The 6,548-nt window shown below is 42.2% G+C and overlaps 1 long non-coding RNA gene across 1 annotated transcript in view; it reads left to right on the top strand.

Annotated features, from left to right (window-relative positions):
- The window catches only part of LOC131561489 (uncharacterized), a 106,328-nt gene extending 100,893 nt beyond the window's left edge, over nucleotides 1-5,435 (top strand). The window contains exons 4-5 of the long non-coding RNA XR_009275072.1: nucleotides 2,428-2,475; nucleotides 5,075-5,435. This is a non-coding gene — a long non-coding RNA (uncharacterized LOC131561489). The remainder of the gene's footprint in view (nucleotides 1-2,427; nucleotides 2,476-5,074) is intronic.
- Nucleotides 5,436-6,548: the final 1,113 nt, after the last annotated feature.

Raw genomic sequence — 6,548 nt, 5'->3', positions numbered from 1 at the left:
ATACTAAAAGAATAGGAGAAAAAGTTTCATCGGAAGGCTAGCTAAGAATAGAATAGCAAAGAATGATAACAAAGGCTTGTGGCTCGGGGCTCTGTGTCCGAGCCATCTGGGCTGTGATTTGCCATTAATTACAATCACAGATCCAGGCCAATCACAGATGCACCTGTTGCATTCCACAGCAGCAGATAATCATTGCTTACATTTTGTTCTTGAGGATTCTCAGCTTCTCGAGAGGAAAAATCCTAAGGAAAAGATTTTCCATAGAAGTTGTCAGCGACAAACCTGCTTGGAGGGAGGCTGGGAGTGAGAGCTGCCCCAGGCAGTCTGTGTGAGCAGGAGAGCCAGCTCTGGCTGCTGGGCCCTGGCCCCAGCCCTCGGCTGGACACTGCTGCTCCTCAGCCCCGAGGTTCCAGTGCTTCCTGCCAACACCTGGCTGGTTTGGGCTCTGCTTTGAGGCCACCAGCCATGTCCCATTCCCACTTCCCTGGTTCCACCCGCTTGTGTGGCCCTTCCATCGGTGCTGTGGCCACCTCTGCTGCCATCCTGGCATGAAAGCACCCCAGAATTGCACATCCAGGCACTGTCCAGCCAGGTTTCATCTGTGCCCGTGTGACAACAGCCTCACCTTGCACGTGTGAGGGTCTGTGACACTTTACAGACCCCTGAGTTGTCCTTTGGGCTGCTGGGGACACCTGGCTGTGCTGCCATGCAAGTGATGATCTCCTCTTTTTGGGAAGAAAGTCACCGTGACTGCCAGACTCACTGTGGAGTTTGGGCACACTCGAAGCTAACCAGTCACACTATGAGACCGGGAGAGGTCTGACTTTCTGAGCCTCAGATGGATTGAAGGGTACAGACGTGCCCTGTTTGCTGTGTTCAGGGCACACAAGGAGAGTGAACCAGGCAAAATCAAACCACTCTGAGCTCAGTGGTGCCAACATGCATTGCACATTTATCCCTATCACTTTCTTTTTTCCCCCCCTCTGTGAATGATTCTTGAACTTTTTTGACAAATTAGGGCTCCCCAGTTTACTTTCAGGCTCTTTAGTCAAAGGCTGATTCTGCTCTCATGCCTGACTTTGAACACCATGCTAGTGTTAAAGATTGAGCTAAAAATCAGATGTTTAAATGAGGACCTTGAGTCTTCCCAAGGTCCTCCACATTTGTGCTGTGCCCACCAGCCTGACAGATAATAATTACCAAAGATTTTGACCAACCCAGCCCTCTGATTGCCTGCTCTCCTCAAGGATTTTAAACCACCCTTGTTCCTAATACACTTTGTTCCTAAAGCCCTGTGGGAACCCCACAATATCACTGTCCAGGGCAACACTGCTGAAGGCAAAGCTCATCTAAAGCTTCTCCTTTTAACATTTCTGCCCTGAGCTCATCCACTCAGTTGCCCACACATTTTTCTAATGTGAGCAGCTGCTTTGCAAACATCTTTGGGAGGAAGGCGGGTCCTGTATTTCAAAAGTTCACAAATCAAGCTGCACGGAAAGGCCTCTTTAACCTCAGCCTTAAGCATCCTCAGCATATCATTAGGAAGATTAGCAGAGCCTTTAGCACCCCACTGAATTTCCTTATGCATGGAAAGGCCTGGCAGATCAAAGGAAAAATTACTTCAAATAGCTTGTGACTTATCTTGTGCTTACCCTAGCACCGCTGGCCTCTCAATCATCATATTTTCTTCCAGTAGGGATTGCTTTTAAAGACAACAGTTTATCCTCCAAGATCCTTGTTTTGACCCTTTCATCTTTCCCAACGTTCCCCTTACGGAGATGTGCAATTAAAAGAAGGAACAAACCAAACAGTTGGTAGATAAAAATGTGTTCAAATTAAGAAAGTAGTCGTGACTTGTCATTACTGCTTGATTCTGCTAACGAAGTGACTCGGAATCTGAGTAAAATCATGTTTATTCTTTATAATTTGCCTGGAACTTGGCAGGAACTCTTCACAAACATTGAGGTCGGTGGTGTTTGGCCTTCTGTGGCGTTTTCCAAGTAGGATGAGAAGGCCTGCAGAGTGCTGAGGGGTCAGCCCCAGCTCTGCAGCACATGTGGGTGTGTTTGGACCTTTCCACCCACACAGAGACCCCAGCTCGGGCTGTTCCAGCTGCAGGGCCCACCCACATGGACTGACTGCAGGCAGAGGTGTCTGATTCATTAGCACGCCTCTAATAAAACTGTATTATTCATCAGTTTAAGGTATTAAACACTTTCTATTTAAATTTCCTTCAGGGGCTTGTTATTTATTCTGTAGGTGTGTTTTAGCATGTTGTAATATGAAATCCACTTTCATTTAATCAGCTTAAAATATTTCCAGGTTTATTACTTACATGTAAATCTGAATTGAGATATATACACAATAGCCAAGGAACACGGATTTGCAAATAAGATGTTTGACTTTTACCTTTTTTCTAAATTACAGGACTGGTAACTGCTGTATAAATGAGTCATCTGAAGAATTAAAAATCAGGTACATAACTGTTACTCCAACATATCTGTTTCAGTTAAGCATCAGCTGCTATTTCCATCCTAAATCCCATTTTCATGGGTATATAATTTGATGTTTTCAATTATATGGGGCTTAAACTTCCCTTAGTCCTCTTAACTTCACAAATAAGCATGGCAATTCAAAGTTAAATGACTGTGCTTCAAAAAGTGTCATTGACCAATAAAAGGATAAGATTTGTGTTCTAAGGTTTGGGTGCAAATGGTGAAAAGGAACCTTATAAAACTATGGTTTCTATTGGTTCACTGTGGATTTAACCACTGAACAGCATTTTAAACTGAGTTTCTTGTTACTTCCATTCCACTTCTTTTCAAATTAACTTTCAAACCCCGCACACTTTAAACAGCTGGGAAATAAATCATCTAACAGATATCATCAACCTCCCATCCTCAGAGAAACCGGGTATGTAAACAACCTAATGCCACTTATCTGCAATTAAAATCAGTATCAGACAAGGAAACCTGGAGTTTTCACAGAGTGATCCAGAATACTTTGAGTCAGAACCAGAGATGTTTTTAAAAATTATGAGCACTGTGGTCATAAATTTTATGTCACTTAACTCAGAGATAGCTGCCTCCTAACCCTGATGGACAGAGAAATGTGCCCTTCACATTCTGCTGTCATGTAGATATTAAATTTCCCAAAACTCCAATGACATACCAAAAACTTGAAAGAAAATCACTGAGCCCTATTGTTTTCAAGAAGAAAAAATTCCAGTTATTAGATCTTATTTGTTGTCCTTGGCATCTAAGGAAAAGGTCTTCCTATAATAATGCCAATTTTCTCACCAGTTCTCCTGGTGTATTTTGTAATCTGTTGGCATCACTTTGCCTGCAGATAAGGGAGGAAAACTAGAAAGATTTGGTGTCTTGGATCCAGCAACCATCCCTTTTCAGGCTGGACCTTAATGGTCTGGGGTCTCTGGATATTGTGTCAGGTTTTGTGGCTGGAGTGGAAGAATAATGATTAGATCCCCTTTACTCAACTTTATTTAATGCTGAGCTGTTGGAACCCCGGGTGCTGAGAATTTTAAACTTTCTGTGCTTCAAGGCACAGACCCACAAGAGAACACTGCATTTGACCTGGGGTAGTGGAGAAGAATTCCAAAATTGATCAATAGCACTGGGATTATGGGTGTGGAGTTGTGGAGAAGTGTGTAATATCACAAAGTAGAAAAATTAAAGTTTAAGGTTTTAAAATATAGAAATAAATATGAAGCAAAATAGAAATTTTAAGGCAGAGACAAATTGTTCTTCTTTACTTTCATCTTCCTTCTTCTTCATAGGTTTAGATGATGTTTTGTAATTAGACAGAAAAGTCCCCATTGCAGGCTTCGAGAGATCAATTATTAAGTTGAAAAGGAAAACAATCTAAGTATCACTTCTTAATTAGAGTTTTTAGTCTTAAAAGATTTGTAACAAGAGATAGTGAGCCATTTTGTACCTTACTAATGAAAAGCTACCAAACTCATAGTTGTAAGACTGTTTTACTGATAAGAAATAATAAACACCTGAGTCCAGTCTCAAAAACTACAAAAACTACAGTCTCAAGTGCCTTCAATCCAAACCTCAAAAAATCAATACTGAGCCCCTCTCCTAAGGTTTGCCTGCATTTGTTTGATGTATTTGGGGTGGAGAGGGCAAATTCTGTCCCAAAAGTCTCCAGAGTCAATCCTGAGCAGGCACTGGGACTTTCTCCAGCCCCTGTGGTGCAGAGTGAGGAAGGAGACGAGCGCTGCTGGCACACAGCTCTGAGCCCTCCTCTGCAAAGATCCAATGGTGGGCTCCAATCTTATATCATTAGCATTCACAAACCTCATTTCCTGCCAGCAACAGCCACTCAGCACTGAAAAATCATAATTTCACAGTGGATTGCCATGCAAGTTGAGATAAATCCCCGAGGCAGAGCACGGCACGCTCTGTCCCGAGGCACACAGGCAGCCCCCAGGAAGTCTGCTAAAGGAGATTCTGAGCACTCTGCCTTTAGTGGGCTCTTTTTACACACATAAATTCTTTTTTTTTAATCTATTTTTATGTGTATCTATATGTAAATATGTGTATATGAGAAGTTGAAAAGTGCCTTAGGAGTAGAACTCCCTACAAGTGATAGCTATTATTAGACAGAAATATGAGACTCTGTTCCACCTCTGTACCATCTGTGTGAAAAAGCAGCTTCAAGGCTCTAGCAGCACTAAAAAAGCTGGCAGTGCACTTTTCTTATCTCTGCTGCCTGCAAAGAGAAAATTAGTAAAGGCTCCCTGATACTGAGCAATTGGATGTGTTTACCAAAAGGAGCCATCAGTGACACAGAATTCTGCTCTGGACTCTGTAAAAAGATTGTATAAACATCTGCCTTATCATTTACAGTACATCTTTCCCATGCACTTATTTTTTATAAGTATCTTAAAATACCCAGCATGTTCTTGCCATTGTATTTTTAAGAGTATTTTGAGCAGATAAGCTATTTCCTTACTGATGCCTATATTCTGCTGAGTCAAGTATTTGCACTCAGTTCAAAAGTAATGATGAAAGTTTGACATTTTATGTTTTCACTTTTCTTCCAGACTCACAAACAAGAATTAGTTTCCCCAAATAAATCTTTTCTACAAGGCATCTTTGGTCAGAGAGCTTTGTAAACACAACTCGTGGAGTGAAGCAGCACAGGGCTGAGTTCAAGGCTTTCAAACCCACAATAAAGTTAAACAGTTAATTGGGAAGGTGGATGCATTTCAGAAGATGCAAGAGCCAAGAATGCCTTCTGCCTTCACTGGAACTGGTAACACATGGTTTTTCCTTGTAGCCCAGCACAGAACCAAACCGAAGAAAATACTCTCACAAAGTAATTTGGTATTAGAATGACGCGATTCTGATTGTTATTAATGGATGTGAGACCAGCCTTTCATCCCACTTCAAATTAATCTTCAAAACCAGCATTAAATCACACATCGAGAGTCAAACACCTCTCACTCAGGCTGGGCTGCTGTGATGTGTTCCCACTCCACAGATTGTCCATGTATTTAAATGCAGTTGTAACACTGCAGAGCTGATCTCACCAAACTCTGTGTGTCCTAATTCATAATTTTGGTGATTGTCTCCTTTAGATCACAGTGAAAAGCACATTTGGGTGTGTAACTGTGGCTGAAAGCCAAGGCTGGACATGAAACTTATTTTTTAACATTCTGGTGGTAGCATCTATGAGTTGTTCAGCATATGCTGGTCTGCCACTTCATTTTGTCCTTTAAATAGACACAATTTTTGCTCATACAAGGTGTGTTTTTCCACCTACATCTCCCTGTAGGCTGCATCTCCATTATGTAATTCATGAAAATAATACTCAGGGGCAAACCTGGGTGCTTTCTTGGGCTTGCCAGGCTGTGAGCACAGGGAGTTCACAAATTACCAGAGTGAAAACAGAGGCGTGAGTTTGCTCTGCAAAGGTGGCAGGTGCATTGCAGGACTACAAAGGGGACCTGCTCCTTTTGGGAACCTGCCATAAACACAGCAGCTGAGGCAGGAAGGGCTACAGTGAGCTCATGTTTATTTTAATGCTGTTTGTTGCTCTGCTCAAACAACCCCCTGGATGATTTTGGCCTCAAGTGCTCACTCCAAAGAAGCCTCTGTGAGTAAACACCACCTGCATGGTGGAGCACACCACGAGCCACTGCTGCCACTGTGTTACTTTCTTATCATCCATAATGCGGGAATGGGGCTGCCAGGCTCTGCAGATGGCAGGCACGTGTGCCCAACATCCACATTTTATAGCTCTGATCAATAAAATGAAAGCTTTCCCACCTCTGATGGTAAAAATTGCCTCTCTTTAGTTACTGGTTAATCTCTGTCCCTGTAATTTCCAGGTAATATTGTCTTTAAATATTTGCATTTAATTTTGGCATTGTTGAGCAGTTGGCCTACGTATTAGATTTTCCTAGAGCCAACATTTTCTTGGTGTTATCTAGAGTTTTAATTTATTAGCTCCCCTCCTTAGTGAAGAATTAACTTTGATCTTCTCTTATCTGCTCTTGTGTTTGTGGTGACAGT

The sequence above is a fragment of the Ammospiza caudacuta genome, chromosome 9 (assembly GCF_027887145.1).
Source record: "Ammospiza caudacuta isolate bAmmCau1 chromosome 9, bAmmCau1.pri, whole genome shotgun sequence".
Taxonomy (NCBI): Eukaryota; Metazoa; Chordata; class Aves; order Passeriformes; family Passerellidae; genus Ammospiza; species Ammospiza caudacuta.
Note: the sequence above shows the minus strand (reverse complement) of the source record. Positions and strands in the feature narration are given on the sequence as shown.